This window comes from Psammomys obesus, unplaced genomic scaffold, assembly GCF_907164565.1.
Source record: "Psammomys obesus unplaced genomic scaffold, mPsaObe1.curated_primary_1811, whole genome shotgun sequence".
NCBI lineage: Eukaryota > Metazoa > Chordata > Mammalia > Rodentia > Muridae > Psammomys > Psammomys obesus.
Window position 1 is genome coordinate 4107212 of NW_026596244.1, and position 25188 is coordinate 4132399.

At 39.3% G+C, this 25188-nt stretch overlaps 2 protein-coding genes across 7 annotated transcripts in view; one reads left to right on the forward strand and one right to left on the reverse strand.

Annotated features, from left to right (window-relative positions):
• The window catches only part of Pdcd10 (programmed cell death 10), a 40829-nt gene extending 39912 nt beyond the window's left edge, over positions 1-917 (reverse strand). Inside the window, exon 1 of one of the 5 annotated variants that reach the window (XM_055596607.1) lies at positions 784-917. The gene's annotated coding sequence lies outside the window, so the exon portion shown is untranslated. Of the gene's footprint in view, positions 1-470; positions 520-778 lie in introns of those variants that run through there. The other 4 variants (XM_055596606.1, XM_055596602.1, XM_055596603.1 and 1 more) reach the window with 4 other exon arrangements.
• A 332-nt stretch (positions 918-1249) lies between these two features.
• Positions 1250-25188, forward strand: part of Serpini1 (serpin family I member 1) — a 90071-nt gene continuing 66132 nt past the window's right edge. The window contains exon 1 of one of the 2 annotated variants that reach the window (XM_055596692.1): positions 1250-1378. The gene's annotated coding sequence lies outside the window, so the exon portion shown is untranslated. Of the gene's footprint in view, positions 1379-1401; positions 1684-25188 lie in introns of those variants that run through there. The other variant, XM_055596691.1, reaches the window with a different exon arrangement.

Below are 25188 nucleotides of genomic sequence, written 5' to 3' on the forward strand. Positions count from 1 at the left end.
ACTGAACGTTAGAGAGGATGCACTGGGAAGGATTTCACTCCACTGCAACAAATAGACAAACCAACTCTTCCTCGCACCAGCGTTTCTGAGAAATACACACTCTACTTGGCAACTTGGACCTGCGTCTTTCTTCCTAAGCAGACAACTCTGGGCAGAACCGGAACTTCGGGTGGACTGGACTGAAGATCTGCGTGACCTTGGGCACGTCATTTGTCCCTTCGGTTTTCTCACTAGCATCCCAAAGCGAACGCGCTTGGAGTGCAGGTCAGAAGTGAATCCACCTGACATACTGGAGTTAAAAGAGACAAACCTTTCTGGTGAGGAATTACCTCCCGGGGGAGGCCACCTCAGGAAGCTGGAACTGAGTCGGAACTGTCAACACTGGCTCTCGTTCCCTCAAAGGGCATGACCCCCGCCACCCCGGCGCCGACCCGCGGGCACCCACGCTCTCCCGGGCCTCGCCAGCTCACCTGCCGGGGTCCGCACCCAGCACATCCGCCCCCTCGGTCGGGGCCCCGGGAGGCCGACCTCACCCTTCCCTCCGCCCGCACCCACAGCGGACTTCCTGGAGGCGCCGGGCCGGGCCGCGCAGGCGGCATTTACAAACCAGCTTTACGCAGCTCGCGTAGAGACCTCGCTGTCGCCCAGAGGCCCCGCTCCCCGCCCGTCCGCCCCGCCGGCCCGAGTCCAGCCCAGCGCCTCCGCCTCGACCCCCGCCTGACCCCGGGCCGCGCTGGCTGCCCGCGGAGCCGTGCGGACCCGAACCCCAAAACCTCACCTTACCGGCAACCGAGGCACCGACTTCCACTGCCCACCTTTGGAACCGTCTCCAACTCCCGGATCAATTCACTCCGGCGACGCCGGAAGGACCCGAGAGGAACCAGGCGTTGTCCGGAATCCTGCCGAGCAGGAGTCGCGCAAGGCCCGATGGGGATTCGTAGTTCCGCCTGCCCTATCCGCCAGCACTTCCTGCAATTGCAAGACCACATTTCCCAGAAGGACCCGCGAGAACGCCTAAGGCAATAGGTGGGGACACTTCTAGCAAATAAGAGCAGCGTTCCCTGTCTTTGAGGACGAGAGGAGACGGGTAGAGAGAGAGGGTCCAGAAACGGAGGGAGGGCGGAACCAGCTCTCACCTGCACCAATCAGAATGCAAGGCCGGCCCGCAGGCGCCACGCCCACCGACGGGCGGTGTCAAGGATGGGTGGGAGGAAAAGGGCGGGGACCAGAGGTGGCAAGTGATGGGAGGCTGGGCTGGGTCCGCGGGAAGGTGGGGAGGAAGCCTCTGGGCGGGAGGGGCGGGCTCCGCCTGTCCGAAGCCGCAGAACTCCCCAGGACAGCCCACTGAGCGGGCTACGCCAGGCCCCAGGAGCGCCAGGTGAGATGCCAGAGAGGAGGGCAGACGCAGGAGGAGGAGCGGCCGGAGAGCCTGGAGCGACTCTTGCTCGGGTACCGCTTCGCGCCGCCTGCGGCTCGTGCTGCGCAGACGGCAGAGGGAGGAGCGGCAGTCCGAGGTTCGGCCAACTACAGGCGCGGAAGGCGGAGCTTGAGTCTCAGTCCAAGCCGAGGCTCAGCCTGCTCGGTAGTTTCCCCGGGAGAGAGGCGGGAGCAGCATCCCGGGCGTTCGCAGCCCGCCGAGCATCTTCTCCAGCATCCCGAGCTGGGATTGCAGGTGTGCGGGAGGTAAGCGTGGGCGCCCTTTGCAGGCGCCTGCACACCGCCCCGGGGAGGAAGGCATCTGACAATAGGAACGCCAGGGCAGAGATTCGGAAAGAGTGCAATGATGGCTTAGGATAGCGGTGCGAACCTTTTCAGGGGAACGACGTACAATTTTTGCACTTTGGTAGGGAGGAAAAAAAGCAAAAGGTAACTCAGCCTGAGGTATTGGGGCGCGGTTAGGGGTTTTGTTTTGAGTTGCACCATTACAACTGGTCTGGGAGATCGCAAGATTAATGAAAGCCCTGCTTGAGGACCAAGTGGTCAGTGTCTAGCTAGGTGCGTAGCTGGTAAAAGCAAAAATAAAATAAAATGAAATAAAGGTCATTGAAATAGAATCACTTCTGAACTGTTTCACTAGGAAAACAACTTTGTCCTCCTCAGTGCCTGCCGCTTGTATTGGCTTATCAGATTGTCCTGCCACAGACCTGTTATCTAGGGCGATTGTGTTGCAGGTTCCTGAGATTCAAAAAATATGTATAAAAGAAGCAAATAAAAAAAGATAGGATGGGTTCCGGCCGAACCTATCATAAGTATAACTTTTACCAGCAATAGTGAGAGAACAATTTTAAATGGGTGGGTATTTAGCTTGCCTTCCTGCTGGCGCTGTAATATTGAAACAAAGACCTGGATTCAGCCTACAACAGGAACATATGGTGTACTTCATTGCTGCTCCTTATTCGCTCATTTGTGTCCGGTAACGCTTGTCTTTTTTTTTTTTTTTTTTTTTTTTTTTAAGAACAGGAGTACAAGGAAAGCTGTATGGAGGAGCTTTCCCCTGTTGAAAAGGCTAGGTGTAAAATAATAATCTTTAGTATGTTATAATGGGTTCTGGTTTGAGAGATATATAGTATCATAATATAATAGTTCATTCTCATTGTTTATATACTCTTTTGAAATCTCAGTTTAATACATGTGGATGAAATTATGTTGTAATACTTGGTGAAGATAATAGTCGACCCTACCTCTGTGTAAGTATGACAGATTACAGCCTTTTCATTTTGGAAAAGCAGTAAAAATCTTATCTACTTAGTTCATTTTCTTGTAGTTGCTTAGTGCCCCGGATTATATGCCTGTTAATCATAGCATCATATTGCAGTATATTCTGCTCTGAAATGCCTTTTTGTAACAGTTGACTATTCCATCGAGTGTCAGAATACTTCAGATTTTTAAAGAAATATCAATAAAAACTAGTAATTACCTCCTGTTTTCTTCTGTCCTCATGCTATTCTGATTTAGTGTTTTGAATTTTGTTCTTGTGCTGCACACAAAATGCCTTTTTTAAAATGAAGTGGCTCAAAGGTATTCTCTCCATTGCCTGAGGCTCAGTCACACTGGGTGGTGGTAGTGATAGGATCTGTCCATCACTAAGTGAATTAAATTTTTCCCTCCCAGGCTCTCAGACATCAAAGAACTGGGTATACAGACAAATCTGAATAAATAAGAATAAACAAAACTAAAAAAATCTAGGCTTAGATAGAGCAGATCACGTAAATATGAGAAGAAGCAAAGAGCTTATAAGACAAAAACTAAACAAAACACACACACACACACAACAGAAGCCGCTAAAGTTGGCAGCCTCAGGAAGGGTGAATGTGGTCTCTGGTACACTCCTGGAGACCTGTTATTTGGTGTGGCCATCTGGCAGATGTGATCTCCAGACAATGATTTTAGGAGAGGAATACGAACTGGTAGATTAGTAAAACTTAGAAAAGATGGAAAGATCGTGCTTGTCCTTGTTATTTGTGATGTAAGTCCTGAGTCAGAGTCTCAGATGCTCAGGCTCCACTGCTGATTCATTTGGAAACTGAATACCTGTTGTCTCTGGCTTATTCCCTCCACATAACGATAATGATGTGCCTGGCAATGAAGTTCTTTCAGAGCCTTTATTAGAAGGGCCCTTTGAAAGAATGTTGATGGAAATCAGTCAATAACCAAGAAATGGATAGAAGATAATGAACATGAAAACAGCTCATTTCATCTGGCTATATATGTCGTAGGCTCTGAAATGTTCTAAAACTACAGTCTCATTAGTAATGAAGGAGATTACGATTGTAAAGTACTTGTTTTTTGTTTGTTTGTTTGTTTGTTTTTCTGTATTCAAGATCAAATCCTCTTAAGAATGTCAGTGGGTGAAACAGGGTTCTCCTGTCATCTTGGGAGTAAGAAGACCATGTTTTTATATGAGAGCAAATCATTAGTATATCATACTTGGACAAGTATTTTTCACCTTGAATTCTTCATCCAGTTTAATTGATGTTTACATTCAATTTCAAATAACCTGAAGTCTTTTTCTTGGTTAGTTTTGGGAAAGGTCATTCAATTTATATAAAGTATCAGCTATGTATAAAGCAGATTATTTATCCGGCCAATCTTGGATGGAAACTGCCCAGGAGAAGACTCCTTTTTACCCAAGAGACATGGTTAATTTCAAATAGCACTATGCTTCGGACCTCCCTTTAAATTTAAAATTCTGATTCTAAGCCTACTGAGTAAAAGGAAATTGACTGAAGTACATTTCTAGCTGGAGCTTTGACACAACAAGACAAAAAAAAAAATGGTTCAAGCTCAAATGGTTTTGGACTGAATAGGAGACAGGGAAATAGATACTTTAAAAAATGCTTGAGAAGCATACCCTTGACATGACAAAAAAAAAAAAAAAAGATACTTGATTTCTCTTTGTTATTGTTAAATTCATAAGAGGGAGTACAAACTTTCTCAACCACTAATTTTTATGGACCTATCTCCACTTAAAATACTTTTGAGTCACTAAAATCATTAATACTTTAAATTTTGAACAATTATAGGTTATAAAGGCAGAACAAATGCAGTAATGGTATTATTTGGACAATTTTTAAGAAATAAGTGAAAACTAAAGTGATGTTTGTTCTCTTACTTAAACAACCAATATAAACAAGAACCAGTTTATGATTTTTACAAAATTTCCTAAGGGTAAGTACTGGTTTGGGGGTCTAGAATAATTGTTTATTCAGATAAGGATTTGTTTTGCTTTTTTTACTATTACATTTAATATTGTCAGTATTTCATCCTTAGAGTTTGAGTAATTATATATTTTTTATAGGATATATAAATAATCATTTCATAAATGTAGGGCATTCTATTTTTATTGTCATTGTCAGTACTGGGAGTTGAGGCCAGGCCTTCATGCATGACAGGCAAACACTCTAACACTTAACTATTAACTCATTAAATTTAGAATTTGAAATGGTCCCGGCATTTTGTTTTTGTTTGCTAAGATGTTCCCAGTTACTTAGGCTACTCTTGAATGCTCTTGAAATTTTGACCCCCCCCCCCCCCCCGCCTTCACCAAGAGCTGAGTTTTAGAATTTTAACACTAGTCTTGGATCTTAGAAGCTAGAACATTAGGTTCTCTAGCCCAAATGTTTCTTTTCTGTCTCATGTTGGTCTTTAGCAAATTCTGTCAAGGTCAGCAAAAGGAGCTACACTGTGACCACTGGCTCAGCTAGCAATGTTGCCCAGTACTGTAATGTATACAGTGAGATATTTGTATTTCCATAGATAAGACAGGTGATCCCACCAAATGATCACAGTATCAGCTAGATATTTTGAAAATGGCTTTGTTCTGATTAACTATTCAGAAGTATCTCTTGGAGCCAGATTAGATACAGACTTTGTGAGCTGCAAAATTTTGTCTACAATTTTCACATTCATTCCATAGGGAGGGAATTTGGTTGAGGGGCATAACTCTGCCAGAGATGCAGACTTTTCCCAGCGAGGGAAGCCTGAGGCTTACTTCCATTTGCCATCATACCTTTGCTAATGTCTTCTTCTTTTCATTTTGTAAAGTCTAAATTTGTTCTTCAGCTTCTCTAGTCATTTTTTTCCACCCTACCTTCAAAAGGAGGAAAGAGATCTTCCTGCATTATTTAAGCATTTGTAGAACTGGACATTAGATACTTTTGACTTGGTGTTTTCCAAAAATATTAATTTGGTTTGCTTCAGAATTATAAATTTAGTAAGGTTTTTTTCTTTTATTTTTAGACACTTGGTGAATAAACTATTCTTTAATAATAAAATTAATAACAACAACTATTTAGCTGGCTTTTGTTTGCTTTTAGCCAATATTTACTAACATATTGATGGATATAAATTAGCTTGGATGTGATGATTAATTTTTCTTATTCCTTTGACATTCACATACTTAGCACTGTGCTCGGTATTGTTAGCGGAGTTCATAACTGTCTTGCTCAGCAGACATTGGAGATCTTTAGGATTAATACTGGCTTTTATATGCATGCTAAGTGCCTTATATGTAGTCTATATTTAATAGTGATGAAGATTCAGCTATTTGGAAAGCTATTGTATCATTTTATGAACAAGTTCAACTAGGAAATTCACTTTCCTTAAATGCCCAATTTAGCACTGAATTCAGTCCTCTGCCATAACAGTTGTCTATACTGAGCTCAGAATAATCATTGCCATCTTTTTGTTGCATTTCTGAATGAACAGAAAAAAATATTGTCATTAACCTCAGCCTAACATGGTATACACTGTAGTGAGAAATTCATTCATGGAATACCATTTGAAGACCTTTTACTCCTTGCCTCTAGAATTCTGATGTCTTTAACTAATACTACCCCCAAACACATGTGTTTATGTTTTAGGTGTGTAGTTTTTCTTACCCATAGAAATGAAAATTAGATACATAAAATAAGAGGCTGCATCTTGACTAGTATTTAATCTCTAAAATAAAACATTTGTTCGATTTTAGAAAAATAGTTTCATAAAGATGGCCACAGTAAGACTAACTTAACCTCAGTGACACCATGTGTTTGTTACCTTGGAGTTGTCATGAGGAAGGGATAAGTTTTGAGAACTTGCGCAGTTCTAGACTGTACCATTTGGCTGTGGAAACTTGTACAATATGTCAACTCAACCACCATTTGAGCCCTTTTCTGTCTTAGTCTAAAAATAGAGTCCTTGGACTCTATTTTGCTTATAATTAATGTAGTAAGGCAGACAGAATATACTCTGGCTTAATAAACTCATTTTTAAAAGAGTATTTACTGATTTTTTTCGGACATATCTCAAACCAGAATTACCAGTAACTGGATCAATGGCCCAAGTTAAGGAGTCAGTGAGGATTTCTCAACTATCATCCATCTCTCTCCTACCATCTTGTTTCTATTTTTGTTTCTCCATTGTTTTGAAATGAGAAGAGCTCACTGGAAAACCTCACATTTTTCTCCACTTAACCTTAGCTAGAATTATAAGAAGTGAATGACATAGTCCTGTATTTAATCTCTTCTGCCCTTTCTTTTAAGATAACATTTTATATACCCCAGGCTGGCCTAATACTCAATATATATCCAAAGATTACCTTAAACACATGATCCTTCTGTTGCTGCCTCCCGGGTTCTCGGTTTATGAGCATGGGCCACCACACAGATGATTTTTGTTTGATAATCGAAACTTTGTTGGGCTATAGATATTTTATCTCTGTTTGAATTGAAGCAGTAATTTATTTTATTTTATTTTTTCATCTCTTAGTAGGATGCTATCATGAAGTATGATATGAAGTATTATGCTATTTAAAGCATAATATTTACCACTCAATTGAATTAAATTAGCTATTGAAGCATTTAATTATTGTACACTTCACAGAGCAGTTTAAAATCTTTAAATCAGTGTATATGAAGTATATTCAGCCTTCTAGTTAAGAAGTCCCTATTTACCTACATAGATTTTTTTAATGCTTTTCATATATTAAATCATTTAATCTATCTATCAAACAGTGCAAATCATATATGATAAGCCCTCTACCATGTATTACCATATGGAAGTGGTATGAAATATTCTTGCAGCTACATAACAATGTTTTATTTGTTTCAGATAATTCAGGAAAACTAGACATTTATGAGGTCTTACACAAAAGGTACATGAATGAAGCTGCCAGAAAAAGTGTATGGTTTATTTCCTGTATTTAAAGTTTCTATGTTCTTACAAAGAACCTGAGCCACTGAGGTGGTTTGGCAGGTAAAGGTACCTGCTGCCAAGCCTCGCTCGTGACCTAGGTTAGATCTCTGGGACTTACATCACCTGGTAGAAGAGAGAACTGAGTCTGTCCTCTGACCTGAATACACTCTCATGGCGCTCATGTATATGCACACCTACCTACCTGTGTGTACACACACATACATACATGTATGCATATATGAATATGCACACTATATATAAGTCTTAGGAAGAGCTACTCAGGCGTAATTTTCTGAGACAGGTCTCACTAGCTCAAAAGCTGCTCCCTGACTTGCTACATAGCCAGAGCTGGCCTTCTCTTCCTTTGCAAACTTGAGGACTGGATTTGGACTGGATTTCATATCCCTAGCACCACATCAATATGAGAGGTTTACAGGTCTGTAATCTCAGTGCTCCTACTACAAGATGGGAGGGAGAGGAATGCCCACCTGGAGTTCACAGGCTGGCCCTCCTGCAGTGCAGTGCAGTGCTAGGGACAAAAGCAGCAAACCCTGGCTTTAACAATCCAAGGTATCTTTCTCTCCAGTGACTTCCACACACTCTGCCCCCAGTGCCTGCCCATCTCCTCCTCCCAACCATGTGCATCCTTTAAAAAGAAGGCAAAGCAGCTGATAGTCATGTTAAAAAAATATTTGCCAGGCATGGTAGGCATGCCTTTTATCCCAACACTCACGCAAAGGCAGGGAGATCTCTGTGAGTTGAGTTGGAGGCCAGCCTAGTCTACATAATACAGTGCCAGCACACGCAGAGCTACATGGTGAAACCCTGTCTCCAAAGCAAACAGACAAAAACCCAGAAAACCAACAACAGTATATCCAATATGTTGCCCTAAATATTTAAGAATTTAAAAACAAATGTCTCAATTAGAAATTATTTCTGTTTCAAGGTTTAGGCAAAACGATATAAAACAATAGGATTTATTTTACATTATAAATTTTGTTTGTTTAAAGCGCAAGCAATCCAGAGGTGAGCAGACTCTGCTTTTTCTGCAGACACTCAACATCATCATGGTTTTTGACCCAGCAATTGTTTTCCTTTTGGTGTCAGGCAAACAAATCCTTTTACCTGTATGTTCAAGCATCCCATCCCAGTCCAAGGACGGAAGAGTGGGGAATGAAGCTTAAACCAGGAAATAAAAGCTTTCCTAAAGGCCTCGAGCAGATACCCACTGTACATTCACTGCCCTAAAGTCTGCTGCTGCTGTGACCTCAAAGGAAGATGGGATATCAGGGACTTCTTGTGTATGAAGCTAAGGGACAGAGGTTGAGCAATGACTTGGGGGTAGCCAACTAGTGTCAGCCAGACTGGTTATTAATAAATCCATGTTAACTTCCAATTTCACTCTCATTCATAAAAATTCGGTACTTTCCCCCACCTCTAGTTTGGACATTCGCAAAGCTTAACTTTCTCACATCAGCCTTTCATCTGGAAAGCGAGCAAATTTCAGGTCCCTGGGCAAAGGGAGCTTTCAGAGGCTGATGGCATCTCTTTCCAGAAAGATAGCTCACCAGCATTCTTATGGTCTTCCCTGAAGTTTTCACTATAATGTTTTCTGTGAAACTTGTTGATCATATTAGAATCTGCTTAAATATTGAAAATATCCAAGAATCTGTCTATATGGACTGCATTCAATATGGTCTGTAGGGCATGGTGTTGCCCACCCACAATTCCAGTATGTAGGAGATGGAACTAAAAGAGTTGTGAGTTTGAGGCCTGCCTGAGCTTTGTGGCAAGATATTAACAAACCAAATAGATAGAAAAATAAATAATACTCAATATTAGGATTTTTAAAAAAGCGTTGAAGGTTTGATAAGCTGCCTGACAAAACCAAAAAAGCAATTGCTCCTTCGAGGGAACCCTATACAATTTGTCACCATTATGCATTTCTACAACATGAAATGTTGCCAACATCTATAGCGTGATTACTACCTGCAGGATGACTCATCCGTACAATGACACATCTTGGTCTTAACAGTTGAGATGAATTATTCTTTCAGATAGGAAAGCCAGTGAAGAATTGCAGAGTGAGGACATAAAAACAAGTATTGCTGAAAATTTAACCTACATATAAAGACTTAAAATCTTACTGATGCTACCAAACAATCTTGGCCATATCGTTGTTGCCTCTATCCTACTGGTATCAACACTTTAGCCCTTTTATTATCTATGGGGTTGCTTCTCTTATAAGAGTGGCTGGTTTCTTTGAGGGGACAGGGAGGAGGTCCCTGGCAAGAGTCCTAGATATGACTAGACAAGTTTCTAAACCCATTCATTCTGTAACATGGGGTTGGGTACTATAGAAAGAAAAAAGATCACTGCATGCCAGAATTTCGGTCAACATAGTTAACAGAAAAAAGCAACATGTGCCACATTCACATGAATGTGGTCATGCAAATTACAACTTTAGTATTATAATGGTATTTGAGAAACCAAAGAAGCAGGAAGGAAGATTGAAAAGAATTTAGGCATTGTGTTGTATTAAATTATGATATTAGTTTCAGGGTGACATGCTGCCTCTTCAGGCACATAACTTTCGATTGTAAGTAAAGTTTTATTAGAACACAGCATATTGTTTTAGTGTATGTGTTTGCTGACTGAATGAAGTGAAGAATAATCCCCCTTCCCAGCAGGCAAGTGGCATGGTGGCTGATGCTGGGGCTCCAAGAGGACCACGTGACTGGGAAATGGTGGCTTCAGAATTCATACACATTACCAAAGGCAGGGGCTGTCCATCAGAGCCCTTCTAACTGAACCCACAGCCTGTCTTCAGTGGGGAAGGCCACACTTCTTCAGGAGAATGTGGGCAGGAGTCTAAAAGACAAAGGAGAGACAGATTGTTTTCTTACTATAATATTAGAGTTGAACAAGAGATGTTTCACAAGCCTAAGATACTTCATATCTGGTCTTTTTAACAAGTCTGCCTTCAAAGTATATTAGCTCTGTAGTCAGACGAAACTGGCCTCAGTTATTGCCATAGGATAATGAGTATTTTATTCATCTTCTCCAAATATTAGAATGTGATATATAATGATCCATCAAATATTACATTAATGTAATATTTGGCTGTATCTAGCAGTAGTTACAGATCATAGAATGTTACTTATTCAGTGTCAAAGGTTATTATTATTTTCAGTGAACTGTACCTTTGGTTCAAATGAAAATTTAAAGCTCTAAAATTAATTCCTCCTATTATTCCTCCAGGAAAAATGATTGGGAAACTAGAAATAGTATAATTTACATGTAAGAAATCTGAAGAGCTGCATAAACTGTCGTATAAAGATAAGACTCAGAGCCTACATATATGAAGTCAATCTATATTTAAGATACAGTTTAGTAATATATTATTTTAGGGAACCATGAGAATCAATTTTGCTAAGGATGACTATGCTTCCTTCTTAGAACCGATAGGAAAATGCTATTTAAAAGGAATCACATTTATAACAGTATTATAGAAGTAAAGATGTGCATGAAGTACCATGACTATAAAGCAACAAATTAGATAACTTTCATAAAATCAGCAAATAGCAAAAAGAAAAACAATAAAAACTAAGTTGGAACTAGAAAGTCTGAATACAGACTCAAAAAGGAAAAACATATAAACAAACTGTATTTAGAAATAATCTACTAAATTGAGTTTAATCCAGATTATTTAACATAAAATTTAACTACAGCAGCATGGTAGAGATATGCATATTCTGGCTGTATATTGAGGCTGTCTGAAGTAACAAGAAGCAAAACAATAATAAAAATTGATAATGCTTTTAAAATGGTACTTTTAGAAAACTAATGAAAATTTCCTCAACTTTTTAATTTTATTTTTTTTAGTTTATTATTTAAAAAAACTTGAAAATAAATTTAAAAAATACACAAATTTAAAAAATACACCAAAATTCACCAGAGCCAAATACTCTACAACTTGAACTTATATACAGTTAGACTTGCCATTAAAAAGGGAAAGCTGTGAAGCTTCACATTAAATTCGTGTACTTACCCACCACCAAAAGGAAAAAAAAAACCTATTTTTCCATTGCCTATATTCACTCCTTCCTCATTCCTTTATATTTGCTTTTCTTCATGTTACACTGTACATTGGACACTTGTTTACATATATTATTGGCTATATTCCACACTTGAGACAGGACATGGCAAGGTTTTCTTTTGTTTGGTTGGTTGGTTGGATGGTTGGTTTTTTGTTTGTTTGACTGTCTGTTTGGTTTTGGTTTTCTTCAAGACAGGGTTTCTCTGTGTAGCCGTGGCTGTTCAGAACTCCTTTTGTAGTTCAGGCTGCCCTTGAACTCAGAGATCTGCCTGCCTCTGCCTCCATGAGTGCTGGGATTAAAGGTGTGTACCACCATACCTGGCTTGCTAAAATTGTATGTATTGATGAAGAGCTAAATATAGCTTCTTAATATCTGGAATAAGACAAGAATATAGAACCTCTCTCCATTATGTTTGCCTGTTTATTGTAGTGAAGAATCTGGAAAGGGCAAATAGAAAAAATTTTTTTGTATATATATATATATATATATATATATATATATATATATATATTTGTTTTCTCTGTGTAGCCTTGACTGTCCTGGACTCACTTTGTAGACAAGGCTGACCTTGAACTCACAGAGATCCACCTGCCTCTGCCTCCCCATTTGCTGAGATTACAAGCATTGGGCACGCATCCTGTGAAACTTTTTGATTAGAAACAAATAATGAAACTTATACTGCCTGTTGAAATTAATTTTGTAAATAGGAAGCCCTAAAGAGCACACACATACAAATATTAGAACAAACAAATGCAGAAAGAATTCAAGAGACAAGATCAGTATAAAATCAGATGGACTGGGGAGGCTGCTAATGGGACAAAGTGCTTGATGTAGAAGCGCCATGACTGGAATTCCAGTCTCCAGAATTCATGTCAAATCTGGGAAGGGGTAGTGGCTATCTATAACTCCAGCATTCAGGGGCTCGGTGGATCCCTAGGGTAAGATCAGTAGCTAAACTAGATGTCATTGGCTCGCTGTGTGACTCTAGGTTCAACAAGAGTCCCGCCTCATTTGGAAAGCGATTGAGTAGGACACCTAATGTCAATTTTGGGATTCTACCTGCAAACATATAAAAATATATGTTTGTTCAGCACACACATGATTAAAAGATGTACTTTATATACTACAACTAAAATATAAAACATAAATGGAACAGAAAATATAAACAATTAGTAATAATTTTTTTTAAAAGAAGTGCATGACTTGGGCACCAAAATCATCAACTAATCTACAAAATCATTGAAAGGAAGTTAAACACATGGTCCTACACTGGAAGACGAGATTGTGAAGATGGCAATATTCTCCAAGATAATCTTCAGATTCACTCTATCAAAATATCAGCTGCTGTTGGTTCTGTTTTTTTGTTTGTTTTTGTTTTGTTTTTTTTTTGGGGGGGTTTTTTTTTGGCTAGTCTTAAAGTTTATTATGTTGCAAAGCTGGAAAGATAGATACCTCCGCAATTGAGAGCACTTTCCACTCTTAGAGAAGCTCTGGTTTGGTTCCTGCCATCAACACTGCATAGCCTACAACTGTAATTCCAGGTCCAGGGGATGTGACACCTTCCTCTCACCCATGAGCATTCTAGACATTCATATGTACATATAAAACAAAAATAGATTTATTTTTGTTTTTCTTAAAAGGCATATGTGGAAACTTGGATGGAAGCCAAACATAATATGTTTCACTGCAATAGAATTTAGAGTACAGAAACAAGCCCTTACAGAGGGCTTCAGCTCATTTTTAAGAAGGATGCTAATTTGGGAAGTGTACTAGAGAAGGAATAGTCTTCAAACAAGATATCAAAACAGCTAGATAGGTATGTACATGCTGAAGCATAAAATTGAGCCATGGCACACATACTATACAAAAATGGTGCCTAAAATGGATCATGAGCCTGCTTCTGCATGCGCACATTCACATCCATGCAAATATGTATACAGTGAGCATGTGCTTTTACACAATGTGGATATAGCCATTAAGCCGACAAGTAAAAATTCTAGAATAAATTTCAGGGAAAGGGGATTATTGTAAATATGAAAACTCCTGGCCAGGAAATCTGTATCTCAAAGGTCAGGCAGGAAAAGCCTTCCCTCTTATTTTTAAAACTAAATTTATTTTTTTAATTTTATGAAAGGTAAATTGTATTGCAATAAAAGTGATTTATAAGGCAATATAAAAGGCCAAAGTAAGGCAAATTATACAAAGTTGAAACAGAAAACTCAGCAGGCATGTAAAAGAGTACTAAAGGAATCACTCATTTGGCATCATTTGACTTCAGAACACCAGGCAAAAGTAATGAAGAAAATTGAGATCCAGCCACACTTTAAAATTGGGGTTGTTTCCTTGGTGTAATTTTGGAATGACAGGGCAGGGCTAAACTTTAAGCAGATAAAATAAAGAAAGCTGGAAAACTCGTTATATTGGTTGCTTTTCTTGTTGGTCTGACCAACCACCTGACAAAGCAACCTGAAGAAGGCAGAGTTTCTTCTGGCTTATGGCTATGCTCCACCACGGTGGAGAGGCTGTGGCTGCAGGAGCTTGAGACAACCCGTCACACCACACGTGCTCATTGACTTCCTCCATTTTGCTTGTCCAGGCTCCCAGCCCACAGAATGGTTCTGAGGACATGTAGTTTGAGTGTTTCCCTTTTAAGCCATTATCAAAACTTCCTCACACACATGACAACAGAGCTAGTCAAATTGATGATATTTCACCATCACAATAAATGTCATGCCCTTCACTGAAGCGTTTAATGATCAAGGAAAACAGGACAGTGTGCACGGAATCACCGTGGAGTGTGTTTATAATTCAGAATCCCTTAGCTCAGCATACATGAGAACCAGAGGACAAACTCAGTCAGAAAACATTGCCTATCAGTAACACAGAAAGTAATAGGATATTTTGTGGTAGAAAAAAATGTGCTATATACCAGATTTCAAAACAGGAGAAAATAGAAGAAATCTAACATTTCTTTTTAAAAATTAGTTTGAATGTGCATGTATGTGTGTGTGTGGCATGTTTGCAGGGGTCCGCAGAGACCCTGAGAAGGCATCAGAGCCACAGCAGCTGCAGTTCCTGCCTGCTGTGAGCCACCTGGCAAAGGTGGTTGGAACAGAACTTGGGTCGTCTAGAAGAGCAGCAGCAAACTTTCTTAGCCTTTGAGTCATGTATAGCCCCCCATTAGACTTGTTTTTTCTAGCAATGATGAGTCAATAATTGCTTTTTCACATTTGTAAAAGACACAATATTAAGAAGAAAGTAAAATTATGATCATGGCAAAACAAAAAGCCTTAAAATATTGTGTCACCAACTAAAATTATTACAACTATGCACAGTTGTCATTCCTTACTAATTTTAAAGATAGGATCTTCCTTTGTATAATGGGCTTTGGTTGAATATAAGATCCTCCCCATCTCAGCTTCCAGAGTGCTGTGATTGCAGGCATACACAGCTGCGCCTGGCTTTACTTTAAAAGATTAAAAACTCATAGCACTTCTTTTATCTTCTTATGAGACTGGGTCTCATATCTCGGAATGGTCTGTCTGACTGAGGATGACCTTGAACTTATCTTCCTGCTTTTGGCTCTTGAGTCCTGGAGTTCCAAATAGGTACTACCAGATTTGTTTTTTTTTTATATATAAATTTACTATTTTTAATTTATTCACTTTACATTTCGATCGTAGCTCCCTTCCTCCTCTCATCCTAGTCCCACCCTCCCTCCTTTTCCTTCTGTCTTCCTCCCTGAGTCCTCAGAAAGGGGAAGCCCTCCTCTCCTACCATCTGACCCCAGCCTGTCAAGTCTCATTGATTCTAGGCTTCATGCTTAGTAGGCTAGTATCCTACCAAATGAGCTGCATTCCTGGCATCCTGTTAAGCAGGTTTAATGAGACAAAGTGAAGTAAAGCAATACTGGGGTAAAAAAAAGAATGCAAGGAAATAACATGTAAAGATCACTTTAAAATTTAAGTAGCCATGTTTATATCAAACAAAGCAGAATTCAAGGCAAAAAGGTTGAGTTTCATGCAAAGAGAATAGTTTATGGTGGTGAATATAGTTAAGAAAAGATAAAAACATGTTAGTAAGGAAGCAGAGGAGGAAAGAGTGGCCCCACTGTGGTGGTAAGAATAATGTAGATCCAAGCAAAATTTGGATCTTTTTTGTCTCTTAAATAAAACAGTTATTTATATGACAGCAACTTTTGTCTGTAAATTGCTACAGGTCAGAGGTAGACTCACAGGGAAGTATGTGTGGTTACTGAATCAAAATGCCAGTTTGCCACTACCTCCACCATGCTCAGCTGTCTTACAGTTCATAGCTTCTTGCCCATGGCCTTTATTACCCACAAGATAGGAAAAAAATTGGTCCTAAGAAATAATGACCATGGAAGTTGTGAGTGAGCAATAAGGACAACTGCAGAACAATTATGCATAATCCAAAGTGGTGAAGATGACATATGTGCTAGTTGACTATTTTGTCCACAAAAAAGAACCATGCTTATAAAGGTAGATAAAAAGAATGGACACCAGTTAAGAAACTCAAGTTCTGACACACTGAGATCTTTCTGTCGTGAAAGAACAATTGACATTCAGTTGGCTTCATGTCACAAAATAATGCAGCCTTGGATATTTTACATCACTGTTTTAAAATTACCACTGTCTTTGTGATTACAAATGCCAATTTTGATTAAAATGCACAGCTTTGTTTCCTCTTATTGTGTTTGTGTGCATTTAGTACTCTAATTTACCCTGTTTGGAAATTTTCATAGTTTGGTTTTGTATGCCTTCATGGCCACAAAGCATACTGAAGACACCTGTGCTTTTCATGCTCAGAGTTGTAAATCCAGCCAGCTAGCTGGCATGAATAATCCATCACCGAAAACCTGTATCACATGGCATGTGCCACAGTTATAGCTCTGTGTACACAGACAGCATTTTTCTCAAAATACAGTGGTGTTCTCCTGGAGGTGGAGCTCCATGGTAGAGAACATGCCCAGCATGCACAAGGCCCAAGGTTCAATCCCCAGCAAGAACCTCAAAAATGCACTCAATATTTTAAGTGGTTACCTCTTTCCTTCTCTTCAGCATGGCTTGGTAATAAAATCCTGTAGCAAGATCTTATCGGTCAAATAGATATGGGATTCCCACAGAAGAGTTTACCCCGTGAGACAGGAAATAATCCTGAATCTAGCCAACTCCCTTGATGAAAAATTCACTCTATTTATCAATTAGTGCCTTAGCCTGCCTGGTTCAGAAACTGTTTTATTTAAGCAAAGTGTGTAGTTTTCTGTACGTTGATACTTTATTTGTACATTCAGACACATTAACAACGATTGAGTAATAGAAAGCAAAAGAAAGGAATGAAGAACCCTATGGAATTAGGAAAATGAGTGAGGTGTTCTTATAGTATTTCCAAGACAAGCATGGAAGGATGGTGCTCAGTGAATTAGCTGGGGGAATGGAGAACAAGCCTGGTGACCTCAGATAATGATCTTCATGTATAAGGAAGAGTATAATCCTTACATTTCCATTCAGGGCGGGTGGTGACACTTTCCCTTAACATTTAATTCATTTGTTTTGATACAAAAGGTTTTTTTGATGTGTAAGAAGTAAAATTACAGCTATTGGCAAAACACCCACCCAGAGTGGCTTATTTTCAGAGAAAGGAAACTAAAACTGAAGTTTCCTTCCTCTGTGCAGCTGCATTTACTCATTTTCCAGTTATGGAAACAGTTCATGCAGAAATGCTTGAGATGGGCGTATGAGTACATTATATGTTGTATAAGCATTCTCCTCTTGCAGTTGAGCTCAGGAAGCTGTGTGAAAAATTATTTCAACCATACAGTCTGACATATCATGTAAGAACAAAATGAACAAAGAAGAAATAATGAAGCAGAAGAGGCAACAAGGAACAATGGGGTTGTAAAATGTTTTCCTGGTACCTGTTTGTATACCATGTGGAAGTATGTCTTAGCATGTGAGCAGACAGTGAAAGGATTTAAGGAGTCATGGGTACTGTATAGGGGGACGTTCATAAAATGACATTGTTTTTCAAGACAGTACTTTACTATGACTTAAAGTACTGTGCCAGGCTCTGTACACCCATAGTTCATCCCCTTGATTTTTATGACTGTCCTATGAGTCAATTATTGGTGTAATCACTTCTACTACAGTGAGGAAGGTGACCAAAAAAAGATTACCCTTGATCAGCCTATCGTATCAAGTTTATGATTGTTTCTGGCTGAGACATGGTCTGCAATCTGACCATTATTTCAATAGACACTAAAGTCACTGTGAATTTCTGTAAAACTGTAAGGTTACTACAGTGTCTGTGTTCCACAGCTTACATTCTGAAACTATGAACTCTCTTACATTCTTAACATTAGAAAAGTATGAGGGTGTATATTTATAAGCCCTTTAAAATATTAATGAAATCCATTATAAGAACTGCAACCTTCCGGGGAAAGGTTTCTAAAGTGCTTCTTGTTTGTTTATTTGTTTTGCAAGCATGAGGAGGTGAATTCAATTCCTAACATCACATAAAAGCCAGGCCTAGCAGCATGGGCCTATAATCTCAGTGCTGGGGAAGCAGAGACAGGAAGCAAGACCTGACTTGTTGACTAGCCATTCTAGTTGAATCAAGGAACACCAGATTCATTCAGAGACACTGTTTCAAAAGGTAAGGCGGAGAGGAAAATATCTGATGTTGATTTTTGGCCTCACCATGCAATAGCATACATGCATGTGGACCTCTACATGAATGTTCTTATGTACAGGTGAATATGTATACACACACATAATTCTAATTTCAGACAAAATTAGTCCATATTAAAACACAGCAAGGTTATTTTATGTCAGATGTCCAAACTTTCAGCTTAGTAACTGAAACCTGCCTCACCTCACTAAGTGTACTTAGCAGAGTTTCCACTTTTAGGAAAGCCACCAGCACTATGTAAAATATACCCCATTCATTGCCACAGACCTTGCTGGTGTTCTACATTGACCCTAACACACTGCAGACTTCTGAGCTTCTCAGTTTTATTAAGATATTCTTGCATTTGTCAGTGTCTTGTTTCAATAAGAAATCTAGAAGAAACAGTTTTAAGGGAGGAGAGGTTTATTTGAATTCATGGTTTTAAAGGTTTCAGTAGCCCAAAGTCAGCTGGCTTCATAGCTCTGGGACTGAACCAAAGCAGAATTAATGACTGAGGGAGACTGTGACTGTGGCTGCTAAAACGGAGGCAGAATAATGGTTACTGTTAATTGTCAACTTGACAGAATCCAGAATTAATTAGAAGGTGGACACTGGGCATGTCCTGAGGGATGTCTTGATTGGGTTAATTGAGGTGGGAAGGCCTGCCCACTGTGGGAGGCACCATTCTCTTGATAGGTTCCTGAGCTATATAAATGAACAAAGGGAGCAGCAGCATGCATTGACTGTCCTCCCTTCCTGACCATGTATCCGTAAGGATGTCATCACTTACTTCAAGTTCATGCCACCTTTACTTCCTCACCATGATAAACTATCAACTGGAAATGTGAGCCGGAACAAACCCTTTCTCCCTTAAGTTGATCTTGTCAGAGTATACTGTCATAGGAACTGGAAAAGAAACCAAGGCAGAGAGAGGACTAAGGACACTAGGAGTGGGGGACATGCTTTCTCACCGTGACATAGCTTCCCCAACTATAAACCACTTGCTTTCTACCACCTCCCAATTTCACTCCCATAGTAAAGGCCAAATACTAAACACAAAAATTTGAGAGGGACTTTATATTCAAACCATAGCAATGCTATTGAATTACTTGCAAATGTTTTCAATGTCGGTGTTTGGATAAACTGAGGTAGACTTGTTATTATAAAGACTTATTCAAACTGTATCAGGAAAAAAAAATTCTAAAAGCTTATTCTCCACAACTAAGATTAAAGGATGGAACACCCAATCTTTTCTATTCATTTTAAAAAATGTTTTCTCCCTGTGAAAAGAAGTAGGAAATTAGAGATTTCTATTAAGCCAAAGAGAAAATTGGAGATTCGTGAAATTGCAAGTATAAGCAATTGGTTGTTGTTGAATATGTAGATTTGTTTGTCAGGGAAGACTACCAGGTTCATCAGAAGTCAGAGCATGCTGCTAAGTTACTCGTTTTTCATACCTATTCTTGTTACTTTGACAGCAAAAGTCTTGATCTCTCATGCAGTTGGAGGGGAGGTGGGTATGCACAGGGAGATGTGTGCGCTGGAAGAGACTTTGTGGCCATTTTTAACCTACCTAATTCCCATCACCCTACTGTTGTAAGAAATTATTGATATTTACTTTGGTTCATCTTCTAGTAAAGCTTGCTGTTAATCTTAAACAGTTGTATAACCAAATCACCACACAGAGACTGGGTTTTTAGTTAACCTAGAATACAATGCTGGGCAATATTTACTCCCTCCTAAACCTCCAAGCCCTCAGTTTCCTAACATTTAGATTTCTCACATTATACTTGCTTTTTGTGAAATCTTGGGTCTGGTTCATGCTCCACGTCCTCCAAGCTCTCTCCTCCAGCTCTGCTCTCCTCTCCCCTTCTCCTCCTTCTCCTCCCACTCCTTTCCTGTCCTCTGGCTCCTCCCATTGCACAACATTGTATCTAGTTGCTTTATTTGTGTCCTGTTTACACAAGAGTTGAGACAGGATGCTTATAGTGAGTATCACAATGCAATATCCAGATTGAAACCAGAGAGTTGGGGGTGGGGAAATCAGCATTTGAATTAACAAGGGTAAGGCCTATACATTTTAAAAGAACATTATACCAACACCCTACAGACACGTTATATTGAAGAAATGTGTCCTATTCCTTGTGATTGAGAAACATATGTCTAATAAATCTTGCCTAGAACCAATATCACTACATTAAAACATAATGAATACTGTATATCAAAAGGTCTCGGTGTTTAGCTAAAATATGGATATGGGAAAAGATGAAAGGATTTTATAAATGGTGCTACTGTCTTTTGCTAAGAAATAGTATATGCTTAAAGGAATGAACTATAATTTTTTAATTTAATACTAAGGACATAAAATATTTAATAAATCATAACTTTTTAAAGAGGAAGAGTAAATTTGTTTCTTCTTTGATGTCACATAAACATTTTATTTCAAATTCCCTTTTCAGAATTTATACTTCCACTAATTATGGTTAGAAGAGATCTAGACTTATACCACATTTACTGTTGTTTTACTCCTGTTTAAAAATTTGTGATTTTTTACTATCATTTTCACATCAGTTAATTAGGCATGCAATCCAGGAGGGAAAACAGAATAAGAGTTTAGAGTTATTACGGGACAGCACAAATTCCCCAAATGGATAAAATGAGAATTTATCTATCAACTGAAGCAAACATTATAGCCAGACAGTAGACAATAGAGATACAACTTCAGCTACTGGAAGAGATGGAAGTGCCTCTTAAAGGTCTAAGGGTCCATAACTGTAAAATGCTCACAGTCATTTTGATTGTCTATGCAATTAAAATACATAAGCATCTATAAGTGGTCTGCTTACTTCTCTGGGACATGTATTTTCATAATTTACAGATTCCAGTATAGGTCTATGCTTTCTAAAATGTACAGAGGCTACTCAAACTTGAATATTTTCAATGTTAACATAAAATGTCATCAAAGTTCATGACTCACTTTAAGGAAACCCATTGTGCAGAACTTGTGTTTACATATCTGCTAAATGCTAGGAGAATCACTAATCAGGTAAATTCATAGAGAGAGAACCTTGTAATATATATATGGTTGTTCACTGAACAAACCCCCATTATGTGCTTAGTTACAATGTAATGCTCTTGTTGGCTGCTACTCTGTGAGGCTCCTGTGTTTCTAAAGCTCACAATGGAAAGTACGTGCCCAGTATACAGTCATGGGATTAAGTACTTGTCTGAGTCCTCCCCAACCCAGAATGCTTTTCGGCTCCCTCTTGCCTACCAGCACATTTCCTCTCCCTATCACCTAGCTTTCTTATTTTGTTTTTTGCTGCTGTGAGAAACACCACGACCAAAAGCAACCTGGGGAGGAAGGGGTTTATTTCATCTTACAGTTCCTATCACGCCGTCATCGAGGGAATGCAAGGCAGGAAGTGAAGCAATGGTCGGGGAGGAATATTGCATACTGGCTTTCTCCCTCACTCGGGTTTAGCTGCCTTTCCTACACAGCCCAAGCCGTCCTGCCTAGAAACAGTGACATTTGCAGTGGGCTGGACCCTCCTCCATCAATTATCAAGCAAGACAGTACCCCACAGACATATTCACAGGCCGGTCTGATGAAGGCAATTCCTCAGTTGGGGTTCCCTCTTCTCAGGAGTGTCACGTTGACCACCAAAACCCAGCATGCTAGCCACCTTTCTTATCTCTAAGTTACTTCCTTTCTGCCTTTCCCACTGACCACAAGCATGTTTGGTAACTCCTTACAGTTGCCTCAGACAGCAAATGAGGCATCTTACAGTCTGATCTGCAATTTCTGAACGATTCAATAAACTCAATTTCTCCTTGATTATGTCTAGTCTTTCAAGAATCTCAGCAAGTCCTGGGCCATAGCTTTCACTGTAAACATGCCCTGGTAACTGAAAGTCTGTATTGCATACGGTTATCTGTACACAAAATGATACATTGTAATGCATGGTATGTTTCAGTGATACATAATATCACTTATGATAGCTTAAACAAAAGTCCCTGGAAAAAAAAGAAACTCCGTGAGAAACTTTCAGAACCGTGATCCCTATAATTGAATCTCCTCTCAGAGTAATTTCAAATTTGTTTTTATTGGTAGTAGAGCTTCATCTTCTATGTGAAACAGGCAAGCAACCAAAGATATTGGGAACATTGATTTTTTTTTTTTTAAATCACAGAGCAAGCCCTGATTTTTATTACTTCAAAAAATTCACATTTATTTTGCTTCTAAGTCTGTGCTTGTGCCTTCAAAATTTTCACAGTGTTTTTTTTTTTTTTTTCTCCTCAGTAAGGAAAACGAAAATGATTCTATTACAGACTCATTTATGGAGCCATATTTAGACAATCTCATAAAGATTTTATGTCATACAGCATGAACCTTTCATTGTCTGCCTGGTACTCATTACATGTGGATTTTGGTGCTTTCCTCACTTTTTTGACATAAAGTTAAACAATCCTATTACCAGAGGTTCAAGACAGCCTAATTTTGTTAGAGGGTGTGTTGGTGGAAAGCTTATGAGAGTTGAGTCGAACGCTGAACCATTCTGGGTGCCTCTAAGAATCAGTAATTTTTAAATGTTTTCTTACAACCTCATGCCTATTATTCTAGCCCTCTTAAACTACGGCAGGGGGATTGCTGTGGATTCAAGACCAGCCCAGATTACATAGTGCCAGGCAAATCTAGGCTGTCTAGTTGAGACCCTGTCTCAATTAACCAAACCAAATTTAAAATTAAAGTCAGTTCTTGTTTTTGAAAATAATCTTGAAAGCATCTTAGACTTCATTGGAAGAGGCCGTTTGAGCCTCGCTATACTTTGAAAGATCTGTTGTTTCAGGTGAAGAGATAGGAAGGGAGGTATCATGCAGCCTGTGGTATGTATTAGAGCCTGTATTGTGCAGAGCAATCCCTTAACCAAGGTAAATTAAAGCAAAGATATAATGGGAAGCTGATAAATAGTTCTGTAATGATATTTCTTTTTTATAAAGATTATATTTCTTTTTCTTATTTGTAGTCTCAGAGACTGTGGGACTTACAAGTATTATGTATTTAATAAGCCCAAATCCTGTATTATTAGTTAATAAACAAGTGCATGCTTCTGATTTTATAAAAGTGTTTTCTTAATTACACCCAAACATAAGAATATCTGGTCATAGGTTATGAGGTAAAGTATTTTGTTTTAGAAGTCTATATATGCCCTCTTGGCTGTCATGGCTGTGAAAAAAGATTTCGGTGTACCACTAAAATAATTGAAATCAGGTGTTTAATTAGATTAGGTATTTGAACCAAAGGCAACCAAAAGATAAAATAAAAATACAGTATGCAGCTAGCTTTACTCCTCAGACTTTAAAAAATAGTGTACACTGAATCTCAGTGGACTCTTCACTCTGTCACAGCTGTAAGCTGCTGCAGTGGAAGAAGTGGGTGAGTATATGAAAATGAGGCTTTCTATCCTGGAGGATCAACTCTGTGAGACTCAGTCTTCAAGAGGCTACAAAGGATTTATTAAAGAGAAAAGTGCATCTAGTACCAACTAGACAAAGAGAGAAGTACCCTTAACAGCATCCTTACTGTTGTCTAGTTATGAAATACCATCAGCACTGAAAATGAACATTAAAAATTAAAGACAAACCTCTCATTTTACCCCAAAACCAAAACAAAACAAGAGCCTTTTCTAAGACTGACTTTTAGCAAGGAGCTCATTCCCACTGAACTGTGAGGTCACTGACAAACATTTAATTGTTGCTCTGTTCGTTGTTCTCAGGCAGCTTTTGGGATATATTAAACATTCAAAATGTGAGACAAAATGATGAGTTAATAGATGAGATGCATAACAAACAGAACAGAAGATTAATGTGAGCTTTTCTGTCCTGTTGCATTGAGAATTACATTATGTAATTCATGCTAAGTATTGCTTTTACATGTTTTGGGTTTTTCTGGGGGGGTGGTTTGGTTTGGTTTGGTTTATTTGTTCGTTTGTTTGTTTGAAGTTTGCCCGTGTTTCAAATAGCCTGCATGGGTGAGGACGGTAGTATTGGTTCTCCTCAACTCCCACACTTCTCCTCCCCCTTCTTTATCTCATTACAGTCATCATCACGCATTTTACTGCCCTCTGCACATTCGTATAATATTAACGTTCCCAAATGTCCTCTAGCCAAATGCTAAATGACTAACCAGCTCAGAGTATCCACGTTGCTGATGCTCACGCTCCTGAACTTCTGTATGTATGCCTGAACACCTTTTGTCTTCACCTTTGAACTTGGAGGTATCTAGATTTAGTGTCATGGATCCCTAGTGCCCCCTGAAAACACAGTTCATCTTTGAGCATATGTTTACTTTTTTATTCATTCCGTATCTTTTTAAATTTTTTATCTTTTTTTCTCATTATTATTATTAGCAGTATTTATAGTTCATTCACTTTGTATCCCAGTTGTAGCCTCTGCCCTCAACTCCTCCTGCTCCCACTTTCTCTCCCTCTTCCTCCACTATCCCTCTCCCCTAGTCCACTGATAGGGAAAGTCCTCCTCTCCTACTGTCTGCCCCTATCAGGTCTCATCAGGACTGCTTGGATCCTCTTCCTTTGTGGGCTGCTGCATCAGGGAGAAGTGATCACAGAGCAAGCAACTGAGTTCATGTCAGAGACAGTCTTTTATCCCCTTACTAGGGAACCCACATGGAGACTGAGCTTTCTGTAGGCTACATCTGGACAAG